This window comes from Chionomys nivalis, chromosome 1, assembly GCF_950005125.1.
Source record: "Chionomys nivalis chromosome 1, mChiNiv1.1, whole genome shotgun sequence".
In the NCBI taxonomy this organism is placed as follows: Eukaryota; Metazoa; Chordata; class Mammalia; order Rodentia; family Cricetidae; genus Chionomys; species Chionomys nivalis.
Window position 1 is genome coordinate 65,732,240 of NC_080086.1, and position 17,782 is coordinate 65,750,021.

A 17,782-nucleotide genomic window follows, 5' to 3' on the forward strand; every position below is an offset into this window, starting at 1 on the left:
TAAACAATGAAATAAAAACTCTCACTCAAAAGAAAAAGGAGAAAGGGGAAGAATGAACATGCCCTAGAAGAGCTAGTAGCCAATATACAAATAAATGTGCCCAGTCTGCCCTACAGACCTGTTATGCAGATTAAGATAGCAAAGAGGCTGGGGTATAGCTCATGGCAGAGCACTGCTGAGCATGTGCAGAACCCTGGGCTTGTACCCAGCACTGAAAATCAACAATATACACAACAGTGACAACACACAGGCAGGCAGGCACACACACACACAACCATGCTTTGGTCTGCAGGGAGATAGGAAGTTGCTTTGAACTGTTATGTTTGGGTGGCAAAGGCCAAGGAGGGTGGCAATTGATAAAAACAAAGAAAAGTTGAATTGGAAAAAGGGGCTTTAGTTCTGTTCCCTCCTTTCCTCCACTCTACATGGGGACAGGCATTTTGTGACTCTTATTTTACATACCAACTACAGTTTTCCCTCCCTCTTCTCCCGCTCCCTTCCCCTCCTCCCTTCTATTCCCCCACACTCACTCCTCAGTTTCCATTCAGAAAGGCCTCTCATGGGAGTCAACAAACCATGGCATATCAAGTTGAGGCAGGACCAGGCTGCTCCCCCTGCATCCAAGTGAAACATCCCACTATAGGAATATGTTCAAAAAAGCCAACTCATGTTCCAGGGACAGTCTCACTGCTAGGGTCCCCACAAACAGACCAAACTGCACAACAGTCACCCACATGCAAAGGGCCTAGGTTGGTCCCATGCAGGCTCCCTAGCTGTCTGCCTAGAGTCCATGAGCTCCCACAAGCTCAGGTCAGCTGACTTTGTGGGTTTCTCCATCATGATCTTGACCACCCTTTCTCATATAGCTCTCCTCTCTCTCTTCACTGGACTCCTGGAGCACAGCTCAGTGCTTGGCTGTGGATCTCTGCATCTGCTTCCATCAGTTACTGGATGAAGGTTCTATGATGACAATTAGGGTAGTCACCAATCTTATTACAGGAGAAGGCCAGCTCAGGCACCTTCTCCACCCACAACTGTAAAAGACATCTAACATTTTGTGACTCTTATTGAAGATATTTTTGGGACAATGGCTGACGACGTTGGGCAGCTATTTGTAGGGGTAAGTGCTTGACCCTCTGGAAGGCATAGTTAGGAAAAAAGCTGGAAACTAGCTCAGCTGTCCATTGTGTGTGATCCTGTTTCGGCCTCTGGCCCCTGGCTTCTTTCCAGGGAGGCTGTTCACACACTGGACTGCGGAGTAGTTTTATAGTACGATGCTTGGGATGCTGCCCCCTAGTCTGCAATATGGCCTCCTCGTCCTCATCACATATGCTTAGAGAGGTGCTGAGAGCCCTGCAGAACATGTGTCTCTCCCTTGAGAGAGCTCTGCCATCTCCGAGGGAACCCCAAGCTGGACTGCAAAGGCCTTCTGAAGCAAAAGGTTTTGAAAGATGAGTGCAAAAGTCAAAATATGCTAAATACATTTGCAGATATGGGAGACCATAGTATTTGCTGTGAAACAACCCTAACAACACAAATTTTAAAAGTGACATATGGAATTATTGTCAAAAGAAATATAATAATTGAAATAATAAATTGGATAGATAAATAAATAACAAGATGAATACAGCTGAAGAACAAATGAGTGAACTGGAAAATCAGAGGAAGGAAGCAGCTCAGAAAGTAGCAGGAAAGGATGCAGGAACATTTAGAAAAAAGTTTAGGAACATAGAGAAGGAAATAGAGTGGTAAACTGTAGATAACAAGAATCCTAGAAAAAGATAAAAACGTAAGAATAGAGGAGGTAAAAACAAACTCTCTAAACTTAGATGTTCCTTAGGATTGAGAAAATAATCTTAGATTAAAAGGCTTAATTCAAGGTAAATAGAACAGAAGGGGGAAACTGTAGCAAAATTTAAGAGGGACAGAGGACTCGTTTGTGGAAGAAGATCCTTTCTCTACTGCATTGCAAGAGTAGGAAAAGTTCAATAATTAATGGAATCCTTGTATTTTTATTGTGGGAAAATACAACATAAAACTGACCATCAGAACCAGTATCTAATGTACACTTCAGGGAGGTCGAGCCGATGCTGTCAGGCGACCTTTACCACATCCATCCCAACATCCTCATTTTCACGAGTGGAAACCTTTCACTCACAAAACAAACAACTCTTCACCTCCCACTCCCAGCTTCTGGGAGCTACGGGTCCGTTTTACACTTCTGAACTTTGGTTTTCAGACCTTAAAGTGCAGGAGAGCATCTTTAGTTCCCTGTGAGGCAAGAATAAATGATGCCCAGTTTAAGAGTTGCTGATGGACTCCTGAACAACCATCAGAGCCAAAAGACAATGGAAAACTTTGACTTAAGACTTCTGTTTTTAATTAAGTTATCATTTGGATGATTACAAACACACACACACACACAAACACACACACACGGCAATATAAAGGCTCAGATAATCATCCATAAAGGATGACTACTGAGGACCAGCGAGATGACTCAGTGGGTAAAGGGGCCTTAGCAACCTCTGGTACCTGAGTTTGATCCCTGAGACCCTCAGAGTAGAAGAAGTCAACTGACTCTCACAACTTGTCCTCTGAACTTCACATACACTCTGCACAATGGGTGTTTTCACACATACAATGAATAAATATAAGCATTTGTTTGAAAGATGCATATTAAAAATACCTCTTGAAATGTTTAAGAAGGAAACTAAAATCAAGAGTTTCTGCAAGATGGAGCAGAAATACATTTCTTTGTTGTTTATTGATGACATTTTTAGACAGGATCCTTAGTCCAGGCTGACCATGAACTTGCTATATAGCCCAGCATAACCTTAACTCATGATCTTACTGCCTCTACCTCCCAGATGCTGGTTTTACAGGTGTGCATCACCATGTCCTGTTTCTTCACTTATTTTCTGTCTTATTTTTCTTCTGTGTGTGTGAGAGAGAGTGTAAGCATATGTGTAAGTGAGCATATATTTGAGTGTGTGAATGTGTATATGACTGCATAAATGTGTATGTATGTATAGAAGAGAGTGTATGAGTGTGTGTGAGTGTACATTGGTATATGTGTGTAGTGTATATGTGTGAGGATATGTGTGTGTTATATGTTTATGTAAGTGTGAGTGTATGTGTGTGAATATGAGTGAGGATGTGTGTGTGTATGCATGTGTGAGTGTGTATGTGTATATTTGTTGTGGGAACTCCTTCAGCCAATAGCCTTTAAGAAAACGACCCACTTTGGGTGTGGTCTCATGTACTCTAAGTGCAGATGAAAAGCATGCATGACCTTTTTTTCTGCTGAATTCAGTTCCAGTTCCCAGTGTATGCAGAGGACTGCAGATAGCTACCCTTACTATGAGTTTATCCCCAAATAAATAAAATTTTGTTATACTCCATTCTAGGCTATTGTGGAACTCTTTGTTACTCCAACATTTATTTATGTCTGAGTGTGTGTGTGTGTGTGTGTGTGTGTGTGTGTGAAAGTTTATTTGTATGCAGCAAGAGTATGGGTGTTCCTGTCTCTGTATGTGTGCATGTAGAGGCGAATGGTTGATATGGGAAGCCCTCCCTGCTATTTCTGTTTGTCTAAGTATTATTTATTTTATGTGTGTTAATATTTGCCTTCATGTAATTGTACCACATATACACAATATCCTTGGAGATCAGAAGAGGATGTCACAATTTCCCTACAGACAGCTGTGAGCCATGTGGGTTCTGGGAACCAGGGTCCTCTGAAAGATCAGCCAGTGTTCTTAACTACTGTACCATCTCCCCAGCCCCTCCGCTAGCTCTCTTGACCTTAGTTTTTGATTTCCCACAGAACCCAGCTGCAGTTCTAGGCTGGCTGTTCAGCAAGTCCCTGTCTCCCCGGCAATGAGATTGCAGGCGTGCTGTGCCACACCTGGCCTTTCCAGGTGTTTGTGGAGATCTAAGTCAGGTCCCCATGTTTGTGTAGCGAGCACTTTGCCCACTGGTCCAGCCCGCATTTGTGCTTGCTTTAAAAGACATAAAGAAATACAAAAGAAAGGTATCCACTGTAGCATGATTGGAGCTGAAAATAGATTTTTTTTTTTTTTTTGGTTTTTCGAGACAGGGTTTCTCCGTAGCTTTTGGAGCCTGTCCTGGAACTAGCTCTTGTAGACCAGGCTGGTCTCGAACTCACAGAGATCCGCCTGCCTCTGCCTCCCAAGTGCTGGGATTAAAGGTGTGCGCCACCACCGCCCGGCAAAAATAGAATTTTGAAAGGGAAAAATATTAACTATAATCCTCCAAGATCAAAAGATAAAATTTAAAAGTTGTAAGCATGTGATTTAAAAATATTTTAAAATTTTAATTTAAACTTTACTTAAGTATCTAAATTTATTTTAAAAATAACATTTTTCAAAGCTGGAATGATCAAGTCAATGATTCCACACAGTGGTCACTTAGAGAGATGGGATGGGGAGAAATCCAGGTGGTTGCAGTGATCTAACATGGTTCAATGAGTGTTGTGGGATATTTGTACACTGTGAAGGTGCATTGCTGTGACTGGTATAATAAAATGCTGAACAGCCAATGGCTAGGCAGAAGGTATAGGTGGGACTTCCAGGTAGGGAGAGGAAGAGGAAGAGAATCTAGGTGCTCAAGGGAAAAACCAGGAAACACAGAGAGGAAACAGGAGGTGTAAGATGAAAGAGGGGTAATGCTACGTGATAGAACATAGATTAATATAAATGGGCTAATTTAAGTTATAAGAGCTAGCTAGGAACAAGTCTAAGCTATAGGCTGAGCTTTCGTAATTAATAGTCTGCGTCATTATTTGCAGGCTGAGTGTCCAAACATAGTCCCACTTATGAGAGGCATGGTGGCCTGTGATATCTATTTTGTTTCAAAGTAAATCAGTGCATTCCCAGGCATCAAAGGAAAGAGCTGCCTGTGAACTTGGTAATGCAGCATGAAGCAGAACATGTTACTGTGAGTTTCCACACCTAGAGACATAAGGAAAATGTCCAGGGAATGAGGACAGGCCTGTTCATCGCCTTTATTTTTCTTTTCCCTCCTCCTCTCCTTCTCTCGCATATGTGTGATATGTAAATTTTCTTATGGGTAGATGTGCATGACTGTGTAAACAAAGACTGTGCATTTGTTTTCCGACTGTCCAGACCCAAATAATCACCAAAAGCTATAATTATTACAACACTGTTTGGCCAATGGCTCAGGCATATTCCTAGCTAACTCTTACATCTTAAATTAACCCATTTCTATTAATCTGTGTGTTACCAGATTATGAAGCTGTGGCTTCCGGTAATATTCCGGCATCTTTCTTCTTTGGCAGTTACATGACATCTTCCTGACTCCACCTTTTTTCTCCCTGCATTCAGTTTAGTTTTTCTGTCTAACTATATTCTGCCCTGCCATAGGCCAAAGTAGCTTCTTGATTAACCAATGGTAATAAAACATATTCACAGTCTACAGCGGGGAACCCCACATCATGTTTGCATGTGTATGAAAGCCAGAGGCCATTGTCAGGCATCTTCCTCAATTGCCCTTCACTGTGTTTGTTTGCCTTTTTGAGTTAAGTTGTCTCACTGACCCTGGAGTTCACCTGATTTGGCTAGGCTGGGTGACCAGTGTGCCTTAGGAATTCCCCTGTCTCCACCTCCCTGGTTCTAGGGTTATAGGTGAATGTTGGTCTGCCTGCTTTTATCTGTCTATTTTTATGTGGGGGCTGGGGAGCTGAGAACTTGCACAACAGGTGGTTCACTGCTGAGCCTGTCTCCCTAGTTCTTAGTAGACTTTCCGGAGGTGATGCATGAACATGGCCTGGGTTCCCAGCTTGGCTGTCTTAGATCATAAATGTTGTGGACCAATGGCCCGAGTCAACAGGGCAGCACACAGTCAGCTTGGTTTGGAAGCTACAGAGATTAGAAGGCCAATGTTGTCACTTTGCAGAGAAGCAACTGTGTTCCAAGTATGTAAACTCTCCAGCTGTGATAAAATGATATATGCACGCATTGATTGAGTGCAATAAAATGATAAAGGATAGCACTTCGAAGAGCTTGCTTGGCACATGGTGTGAGTTCAGAATGCAATAATGAGAACGAGGACCACAGCAATAAATAAGGACAAAGAATAACTTCTTACAAACAAAATCATGGGAGGTCAGGGTTGGATGCTTTGACCCAAGATTGTGAATAGGCTTTGGAATATGTTAATAGTTCTATGGCCCCCATCACTTGCCTTCGCTTTTACCTTCTCTCTCCACTTTCTGGCAAACACTTTTGAGAAAGCCCAATTTTATTAAGGATGAGTGACAGGGAGAAAGGGACTTGGCTGGAAGAGCAAAGAAAGACACTGCCACCCAGGATCCTAGGGCGAGGTAAGCAAGGCCAAGGACTCTGGGACATGGGGAGTGGGTGGGGGTGGATACTACTTAGCAAAGTCGTGTTTTTATTGTCCTGGCAAAGACCAGAAAGCAGTGTTGGGTAACATTCCATCCCATTTGAAAATTCTAAAGCTCAACAACTGGGGGTGAAGTCAAGGTCTTCCAGGATGGCAGTGAGTGAAGGCATTCACAGATAAGCTCAGGTCAGCAAGCCTGGGCTAGGGTGCAGCTCAGTGCTAGAATGCTTGCTTGCCTTGGCACCACGAGGTCCTGGGTTCCCCCCCTAGGGCCACAGAAAAGGAACACTCAAGGGCCAAGGTTGGAGTTCAGCCCCCAGCACCTTGGTCCAAAAGATGTGGCTTCTCCTTCTCTGAGTCTTGCCAGCAGGAATCCCCCTGCCTCACCTCAGCTTCAAAGATCTGGGCTGCCTGTAGAGGTCGAACCTGAGTGCCCATCTTACCTCTACCCCTAAACACTCTGCTTAATGGAAACAGAGGTGCAAAGTTGCGTGCCATGAATTCCAGCCCCCTTTTCTGGAGATTGTGACTCTTGGGGTCACTTAGGCCTTCTCCACTGTTTGTGCCGGGGTTTCTGGGAGTTTCCCACAGCGCCTTGGGTTGGCTGTAAGGTGGCCTCTCTGCTCCCTGCCGGCCCCTTCAACTCCCTTCCGGCAAACCCTTGGGAAGCCGCCAGAGTCCATTCTCCCAGACTGTGAACACTCCATGTCTGAGGCAGGGGTCTGACTGGCAGCTGTCTTCATACAGAGGGCCAGACCAGCAGGGGAGTTAGTCATGGGGTGGTGACCACTGACTGTTGATCAATGGTGTTCTTGGCCTGATGCTGGCTCCTTAGTGACATCTGAATCTTTGTTGCGCTCAACGCTTCTTTTGTCTTCCGGCTTTCCTGAAATAAGGACCGACAAACAATTCGAGAACCGGAGCCACATGTCCCCAAATGTGTGTGGCTCGGCATTGGTCATGTTTTTCCAATTATCCCTTGTTCTGAATGCCACAGTTAATACGCCTGTGCACACTCACACACATACTCGGGACAATTTTTAGCCAGACATTCAGGCTCCTCTTTTCCCAGAACCCTATGGGTCCTTAGTCCCTGCCCCACCCAGACCCTTAATCTCTGCTCCCGCCCCCTGCAGCCCCTGGCCCCGAGCTCACCCTGCTTTGGCAAGTCACTCTCCCAAGACAGGATGGACTTATTTTAGTGTTGCCTGGAACGTCTTTCTTCCCATCTCATTGTTTTTAAATCTTGCCCATCTTTCTGAGCAGCAAGCGGCTATCTAATGTAACTCTCCAAGGTAGCTCACCCACAGATCCTGGTTCCTATAGCATTCATCCTTGGTGAAACCAATCTCGTTATTTAGCTTTAAAAGGATAATATATGAAAGTTATAACAGAAAGAGTATATTTAATTAGACATGCCGACCTTTAAAACTAAAGAAAATAAGTCCAGCATGTATGATTTATGGCAGTGCCCCCCATCCCAATACTAAGGGGGTTCTGAAGCAGGAAGGTAACTTCAAGTTCAGGCCAGCTTTTGAGACCTAGTGAGCTCGGACTAGCCAGAGCTCTAGAGTGAGGCCTTATTTCAAACGAATAAATGATAAATAAATTAAAAAAAATATATTATATATATACATATATATGTATAAATTGATGCACTAGAGAGATGGCTCAGCAGGTAAAGGCACTGCCACCAAGCCTGATAACTTGAGTTCAGTCCTTGGGACCCACGTGGTGAAAGAGAACCAGTCTTGCCAACTGTCTTCTAGCCTTCCACGTGTGCCATGGCATGTACAGGCACCTGCACATACATAAACACATACGCAAGTAATAAGCACAATGTAATTTAATGTATATAAAATTGATAATAAAATAAGAAAATAAAAACTGCCTCTTTCTCTCTAGTTAGGCCTAATCACCATTTAGGTTTGTTTGTTTGTTTTTCTTTTTTGTAGTCCTGGAAGGAAGGATTTTCCTCACGAACACACATAAAACACACAGATTCACTATTTAAAAACCAGAAAAAACACTGAACCCATCCTTACATACGATTTCCCAGGAGCTTTTCCCCTTTACTCCTAGTTTGTGAGCATCTTCCCACAGAGAATTCTCCCTCTTAAAACGTTAAAGAATGTCACAGATGACCACATAAGAACCTTATACTTTTCTGTGGGGGGAGCATTTTTATTGTGGAAAATTTCAAACATACACAAGCTAAAACAGTGGTCCAGCACCTCCCGCATGTCCTCCCAGCTTCCAGCTTCAATAATTAAACCTTCCTTCCATTTCACCTACCCCTGCCTGTTTGTCACCCACCCCCAGGGGGGATAAAATCAAGACCCAGATGGCATTTTATTTCCCCGTAAACAGCAGTTGTTTTCCTGAGGTTTGGCGTTTGAGGAAGCACAGAGACACGCAGAGCACTCTCCTTTCAAGACCCCGTTCAAATGGATCTGTGTTTCATTTGTGACAGCAACATCGACGAGTTGAAAAATAGTCCCACATCCCCATGCACGTTGTCTTATGTGCTCAGCCTGTGGCGGAAGCTTGTAGGGCACATGGGAGTTCCAGCCCACAAGCCAGGCCCTGCCTCTCTGATCCACTAACTTGGGCGTTCCATCAAATTCTGACTTGTGTTTTCCTCCAGTTGGTTCACATATGTGAGCTTTCTCTCCCAACTCCACCATATTCCATGGTCTTGAATCATGGCTTCTGTCCTGCACACGAGGTTGTGTCTGTCCTAATGTGGCTTCCCATAAGGAGTTGCGTGGGTTTGGGGGACCTTTTGCTTCGCTCGAGGAAACTGGGACTTCAGAGGAAGAAGGATTTCCTTGGGTGAGATGAATGCTGGGGAGAAGTGTTGGCTACTTACCCAACCCATTTCTGCTCGCCCGCCCACCCTCCCTCCCGCCCACTCTCCCTCCCTCCCTCCCTCCCTCCCTCCCTCCCTCCCTCCCTCCCTCCCTCTCCTTTCCTCTTCTCTCCTCTTCTCTTCTCCCTCTCCCCCTCCTCCTCCCTCTCACCCCATTCCCTTTCTTTCTCAGACAGGTCTCATGTTCATGGGTTGACTTGCACCTCACTAATCAAGGATGACCTTGAACTCCTAAACATCTTAACTTCATCTTCCAAATAGTGGCATTGTCTATGGGCAGACTTTTATGGGTTTGACAGGACATAGGGGTGGAATCTGAGCATCTTTGCTGAATTCTCAGACTTAGGCTCTGAGGAGGTGAGGAGGCTTAGGAGCTGAATCCTATACCTTTCTTCCCAGTCTTCTTCCTCCTAGGTCTTCTGCCAATGAAATCATAAACGGAGATAAAAGTCAGAGGGGAAAATGACACTTAATTTCCTAAGTACCCCCCCCAATGATGCTTCCTATACTCTGTTTCCAAGTCCCTGGTACCTGGGGAATGGGTCCTGGTGGCAGACTGAGTTGACATCCCTGTCCAGCTATCAGCTTAGAATGGCTTGTTCATGCAGACTATGGCACACAGCGAAAGACGTGAGCACTTCTTCCTATGGAAGCCATGCTACAGCATAGACATGAGAATAGGCAGGAGGTTAGCAAGACTTCTGGGAAAGATCAAGTCCCAGGAAGTTAAGGAAAAAGGGAAGTGACATCTAAGTGAGTCCAGTCATTGTGAAACCTGGAGGGGGGAATGCCCGGTTCTGACTAGAGCTCCCTCTAAGAGACAGATAGGGAGGTGAGAAGAAGAGCCAAGATGGCTGCCTGGCATTCCTTAATACCTGGGGGTGGAGAAAGTCCAACACAGAGTCCTGGTGTTTTCTAGTCTTGAAAGATTCTGGGTGCCCATTCTTGTTTCTATGAGCTGTTCTGAGATAGGAGGGCAGCATCTTCAGTGTTTATGGTTCTAAACCCAAATACAGTGCTTTGGTTAAAGCTGAGCTGGGTTGACATTGTGAGCCCTGTGCTGTTTGTGTGCCCTGTTTATACTAAATGTTTGCAGAAAGTCTACGTGTTTATCACTCGCTTTCCCTGCTGCCCATCTGCCAGGGACTATCATTTATTTGTTTACTCACTCTCTTATCTCTTATGGATAGGCTCAAGTGACCCAGGCTGGCCTGGAATTTGCTATGTAGCACAGGCTAGCCCGAAACTCTGGATCTCAAAAATACTGGTGTTGCAGCTGCGCAATTCGTACCCAGCATCCTGCTTTCCTCATTCTCTCCTCCTCCTCCTCCTTTTTTTTTCACACGCCTGGTGTTGCTCAGGGTCCCCGCCTAGCTCGGAGCTCTGCAGCTCAAAGATCCCCAATTAGGAGGGAGAAGGAAAGGACCAGAGAGAAAACAGACACTGCAGCAAAGCCATGCTCAGGCACCAGACAGCCCTTGGCGGCATCCTCACCTCCATGCTAGAAAGCGCACGTCAGTTGCACACTGCAGTAGCAGTTAGACCAGAGCTTCTGGTGGAGATCTTGCCACAGCCTGGGCCTGCTGAGCACACTAGATGCGGCCTGGGCACTCCGGGGTGTTTGGGGCCATCTTGAGAAGCTAAGCAATTGCTCCAGAATCCCAGGCATTCTAACTTCCCTTTGGCTTAGTAATTTCACACCAGTGGCATGTAGGTGTCACAGAGCAGGTGCGGACACAGCACACACACACACACACACACACACACACACATTCAGCTCTCCCCATGTTTCTCATTAGGAGCATTGGTTAAGCCTGGTTTTAGACCAGGACCTTCTGGAGAGAGAAGAAAAGGGAATCGAGGATTGCCCCCTCTTAAAAGGACCCTAATATATTGATAGGAGACGATCTAAGTCTCTGCAAACAAGGAAAAGAGAGACGATCTAGTGGGCTCAATTTTGATGCCTAGAAAAGTATGGGAAGGGGCCTCAGGGGATCTGAGAGCTGCCTCTTGGAAATGGAGAAGGCATGGGGAGGGCAGGGCAGGTCTGCAGATAGCCACGGGGAGGAAGGAAGGTGCCTGGCCTGCCCTGGGGACAGGGAGGAACTGGCCTAGGTGTAGAGCAGGTGCTTACGTGAAAGCCTTGGATCAGCAGACGGGTGATGGAGAATAGACTTCAGAGACCTGCTTCAGACCACGTCTGCAGGAAGTTTTGCCTGGCTTTTTTTTTTTTTTTCTTTCTGGATAGGTGGAGGATTCCGGTCTGCACGTATTTTTAGTTTTGTCTTTTCCACCCTTTTCTGAGCAATGACTCTAGAAGCTTTCAGCCTGAGGTCATCTGTTTTCCTAGTCCCTGCTCCAGAGAGGCAGATGCCAGCTTTACCACCTCACACGGAGGCTGCTGCCGCCCCGGCACTGACCCCAGGAGAGCAACGTGTCCCGGACCACAGGAGCAGCCTGTGGGAGGCCATCTCTGTGGCAGGCGCAGCAGCCCTGAGCTCTGCCAGGATGTCACCACTCATTTCTGGCACAATCATAGAGAGAGTTTCTGTGGTCCCCAGATGCCTGTCTCCAGTTCCCCTCATGGCCAGCATGAGCTTTACCCCTCAGGCTGGATGCAGAGGGACATGGCAGGGGTGGGGGGCTAGATTCAGCCTTAGGATCGCATCCGCAGGCCTCAGCCGCGTCATAGACAGTTCTGCCCTCCCGCTCACTCTCTCCTCATTGCTGGCTCCTCGTTCTTCCTACCACCGCGATGGGTGTCTCCAGTCTGCTTTCTTCATTTAAGCCGCACACCCGCAGTCACTCATCCAGGTCTTTATTTCTAACTCCACAGCCTGGCCTGATGCCTGTCTTCTACTCTAGCCCCACATTTTCAAGTCCCTGGTGGATATTACTGCTGGGAAAACATGGCCAGTGCAGCTCATAACCTTTAACCCTGCCCCTCCCCAGACCTGAACTCCTTTCAGCCAGCCACCTCTGCCCAAGGCATCTCCACCCAACCAACCACTTCTCCTCTTGGACTTTCTCACCTAGAGAGACAAGATGGGACTGCTCTTGTCCTAGCTTGCTCCATTGTTGCAGTGATAAACGCCGTGGTCAAAAGCTACTTGGGAAAGAAAGGTTTAATTTATATTAAATTCTGGGGAACACTCCATTACTGTGGAAAACCAGGGCACGAATTCAGGGCAAGAACCTGGGCTAAAGCAGAGACCATGGAAGGATGCTGCTTACTGCCTTGCTCCCTCTGGTTCATGCTCAGCCAATTTTATTCAAGCAAGCATCACCTGCCCAGGAGTGGTACCACCCAAAGTGGACTGCCCTCCACCATCAATCAAGTCAAAACTTCTCCCCAGACAGAGTCACAGGCCACACTGACCTGAGTAACCCCTCAATGATTGACACCTCTTCCCAGGTGACTCTTGTTAGTATCAAGTTGACAATGAAGCAACAGAATAAGCTCTCAACACACCGTTTGTTACACTAATATATATTCCAGTCCAACCTCAGTTCTCACTGTGGCTGCGCCCACAGTCTCTTCTCCACCCACCACGCTCCAAGGCTGCTTCCCACCTCTAATGTCAGCGAACCTCAAGACCTCTACCTGCCTTTAAGTTCCTTCCATGTGTCGTTTTCTCCTCCTGTTTGGCTTTACTTCCTCCATGTCTCTAGTCCAGGCACATCCAGGATGGTCTGAATACAGTCCAACACAAAGCCAAAAATTTTCTTGAAATATTATGAAAACTTTTAATTTTTTATTTTACAGTTTTTGTAACTTGATTTTGGCTAGCTTTGTAGGTGACAGTGTCGTGCAAAATAAATGTGTTTGCAACCTGTGAACCATGAGTTGGACACTTGGATTTACGTGTGGTCCCTAAACAGCATCTTTGTCTGGTGGCTCTTCATGCCATCTGCAGGCTGCCCTCCCTTCTCTCCTTCATGCACCCAGCAAGGATTTCATTATCCAATGATGAACTAGACTTCTCAAAGCAGCTAACACACTTCTGCCTGAACTATCTGCAACAGATTTTATGTTACCAAAGAAAACCAGCCCCATTGTTGAATGTTTTCCTGTTAGCTGTTTTCTCCCACCAGAACAGTGCCATTCAACTTGGTTGTCTGGTTTACTTAGTTGGCATCTTATGAGGAGAACAGAACCCGGCAGGAGGAGCCCTGTTGAGGGAAACCCCTTTGCAAGACGCAGGAGAGGGAGTTAGGGTAGGTGAAGGTGACCTTCAGATGGTAGTGGGGCCTGACCACTGGAGGAAAAGAGGGAAGAAGGGAGACTGGAGAGGAAGAGTCAGAGACTGCAGCACAGCTCTCGGAAAGTTACAGCCACGTGGAGGTGCCTGAGTAGTCCCAAGTCACCTGGATCCTCTGTTTCCAGGCATGGGCCAGCATCTGTCCTCCTGCTGTGCTGGAACACACATGGGCTGGAATGACCTTGGGAAGCCTGGATCCGCAGCACTTGCGTGGATCTACCCGGGCATGGCAGGAGCCCTTGTCAATGGGCTTGTCCGACAAAGATTCTGGTCTCTAAATGCTCATGGTTGTGAATAAAGATTTTGCCACAGAAATACTCAAACTCTAGTTCCTTCCAGGACTGAAGAATTAGTGAAAAAATTATTGGCAAGAGTTGTTTTCCCAAAGAGAGTTCCTCAGGGAAAAGGAGTCTGAAATCATTGTCACACTAAGCCAGAAGGGCTGTTATCTCATATCCTCCCCTAACCAGTACTACCACCATAACTGTCTCTCTTACACTACTCCCATCAAAGCCACTACTGTAATAATCACCACAGTCGTTACCACCACGAGCATCACAATCGCAAACACCACAACCATCACCACCACCTCCAAGTCATCATTGTTATCAGCACCATTGCCACACAACCTCAACTAATACCACTATCACCGCCACAGCAACCACCACCACCATCACCACTGACACCACTATCACCACAACCACAGCTACTACCACAACTGTCACTGCGATCACCACATCACCACCACCACCACCATCACCATCACTACCACCACCATAACCATCACCGCCACCACTACAACCATCACCACTACCACAACCATCACTACCACTGTCACCATTACCGCTGCCACCACCATCACCACCATCACCACAAACATCAACACCACCACCACCACCATTACCACCTCCCTCACAACTATTATCACCACCACTACCATCATTTATAATTACCACCTCCCTGTCTCTCATCATCCATCTTTGTCACCACCAAGACCACAAAGAACATCACTATCACCATCAATATCATGGTTGCTCTTGCCACCACCTCTCACACCCTTCATTACCACCACTACAGCAAGCACCACCATCAGGGCTACTATTGCCACTACCACTACTGCCACCATTACCCACAGTGCCAACATTATGAAATCAGAGACACAAGATGAAGAAGAGGAATGTAATTACAAGCCCCAGGCCCTGGGCTTTGATTCCATCTTGGGCTCTGGTTTTCTGTGTGACCCTTGCTTCCTTCATCTACATGACTCTCCATTTTTTTTTTCACTTAGTGTGCTGAGCCACACTACATGAAAGAAAGTGGCCAAGACCGCTATACACCTGACTAGCTGCCAATTCTAAGGCCAAAGAATCCCTGGTGCTGTCTAATGATAGGACCACAGTAAAGGCTTCATGAAAGTAGTGGTCATGGTAGCTGCAGAGTGGGAAGTGACCTTGCCCTGGTTACAATATCCAAGGCCAATAAAAGAGCTTTTATATCTTGGTTGGTTCCTGTAGGAAGCAATAAATGCCTTGCTAAACTCAGGGATGAGTTGAGGAATTAGGGCTCAGGCATTAACTCGTACCTACAGAGGCCTAGAAAGGAAGGGCTGCCCCCATCGCTGGTCCAGTCTCAGGGCTGAGCAGGGCCTGGGATCCTCGGTCACCAAGTGTTCTCCAGAGCTGCTGGAAGAGCTTGGTGGCTAGGGTGGAGCCTGTCTGGATGGGGACAGGAATGTTGCTCGAGTACAGCTCAAGGGTGAAATAAAGGCCATAGACCCTGGGTGATGACAGAGGCAGTTGCTGCAAGCCAAAGTCCTGGTCACATCTGGGCTGCTGATTGCACAACCCAGCTGTCGGCTGGGCCTTCTAACTCCCTGGGGGATGCATTGGCTGGGAGATTGGAAGAGGGTGGGCTGAAGCCTTGGGAAAACTCAGCACCTGCCCGTGGGCCTGGTGTGTGTCTTTTTTCTCTTGAGGGTACCCTGACTGAGTATGAAAGAAGGGGGTGCCGGGGGAGTCACACCTTTTGGGTTTGTAGTTTTCCCTTTGTCCTGCAGCTCTGTGACTCCCATGTTCCTAAAAGGGAATTTCCACAGTTCCCTTCCCACTCTTCCTGGGGACTAGGCAAGGATGGAGGGTTAACTGAGGGGCAAATGGGAGATGGAAATTCCCTTAAAGTTGGCAGTAGTGGGAGGTGCCATGTACAAGCCTGAAGCTACTAAGTTCTGGCTTTGAGTCCATTCCAGGAAGAAGTTGTTCTCTGTATTACTCTCGCCCCGAACCCCTCCATATCACCCCTCAACACCCAAGGGCCTTTCATTCCCTGAACTGGAAAACAAAACAAAACTCTTGTTTTGGATTCATTTTGCAGCTGTGATAAACACCATGAACAAAAACAACTTGGGGGGAAAGGGAGGGTTTGTTTCAGCTTACAAGTTACAGTCCAGGGCAGGAACTCAAGCAGGAACCTAGAGGCAGGAACCATGGAGTGATGCTGCTTACTGGCTCAGGCTTGGCTAGGACTACTTTCCCAGAAAATGGCACTGCCTACAGTGGGCCAGGCTCTCCTCTCCCACATCAATTAAGACCCATAGGCCATAGCTAGGCCCTCAGGCCTGTCCTGAGCAGGGCAGTCTCTCAATGAGACGTCTTTTTCAGGTTACTCTAAACTATGTCAAGCTGATAGTCAAAGTTAAGGAGGACAATTCTGACTTCACACAACCCACCCTCCTGCGAATCTGCCCTGCTCCCCTGACCCCTCCCATGCAGACGTAACTTACAGTTGGAACTCAGTAAGAGGAAGGCAGAACCTGAACATCACTGTGGTCCATGAGCCCCTTTGAGAGTGGAGTTCTCAGGCCTTCCCAGCAGGACTGGGGCTCCTGAGACAATGGGATAGAGAACCCCAAATACTGAGGTCCCACAGGCAGCCGTCCTTATTCCCATGGTGAAGGAGATGGGCACTGATGAGAGAAGCTTTTTGATAGATTTTGCAGTGTCTGTTTTTCCTCTTGAGAATGGGTACAAGACAGAGAAAGGACTGTATCTTCTCCATTCAGATGTTATTGACCATGATGAACATTGTTGTTGATATAATAAACTTTTGTTTGGTGAGGGTTTGGGGAGCCCTAAAATGGAAGTAGTTGAGTAGTCTGAAGACCTATTTCATTTTTTGCAAGATTGAGAATTGAGCATGGGACCTTGTACATGCCAGCCAGGCAAGCACTCTGCTGCTGAGCCCTCTCCTGGCTTTTTCTATTTTAAGACAGTCTTGATAAGAAGCTAGAATTATTTAGTCCGGGCTTGCCTTGAACCTGCTACCCTCCTGCATCAACCAATGACGGGTAATATGTTTGTGTGACCAGGCTCTGTTCAAGCTACTTCCATCCATGTCAGAATGTTGGGTTTCCAATATGGAGCAAGAACTCTTTACTGCCTGAGTCTCTTTCCATAACGTGAAGTGTGAAATAATCTCTCTCTCTCTTCCCAAAACCTCATTTCTAATTCATTCCTCTTTCAAGAGACACAGTAAGTGAGATTCGAGAGAGGGCCTCAAGGGATACATCTAATGCAGAAATCCTAAGACATTGCCCAATCTCAGGACCCTTTTGGGGTCAATGAAACAAGTCTCTGTGGCTTACATTCTCTCTTGGAATTCTTCAAATTCTCCAAGGAAATGTTCTACCTGCTTATATATTTTTCTTTCTTTTTTGCCAGGTTTCTTCCTTTGGAAGCATGGTACTGAACCCCTCTTCGTTGGAATGCTCCTATTTGGAAGCGTGGTACTGGACCCCTCTTCGTTGGGATGCCTCTTTTATTTGTCAACATCCTGTTTGACTCAGTGAGCTCACAGTGAACACCATACATCAAGGATGGTGTGGCGCCCACAGGATCTTTCCCAGTGATGACTTCCACATTTCCCGTTCCATTTGTTTTCTACAAAGTTTGTAGTCAATTAAAATTCTTGTGCCTTTTGTGCATCCGCTTCCTATATCATGGGCATCTGGATTTGGTTGCTTCTTTTGCACGTCAAAGATTTTGCATTAGGGCTAAATTTTTGAACACCTCATTTTATTAGATTCCCTTTAATCTCAGTCACTATTAGTTTCCTGTAGTTGCTATAACAAAATATCCCAAGCCAAATAGCTTAAAAATAACAGATTGTATCCCTGGAGATCAGAAATCCAAAATGTATTATACTGGATGTTTTGCTGTTATTTTTTTTTTCAGAATTGAAAACATTCCCCTGACTGGAGGAA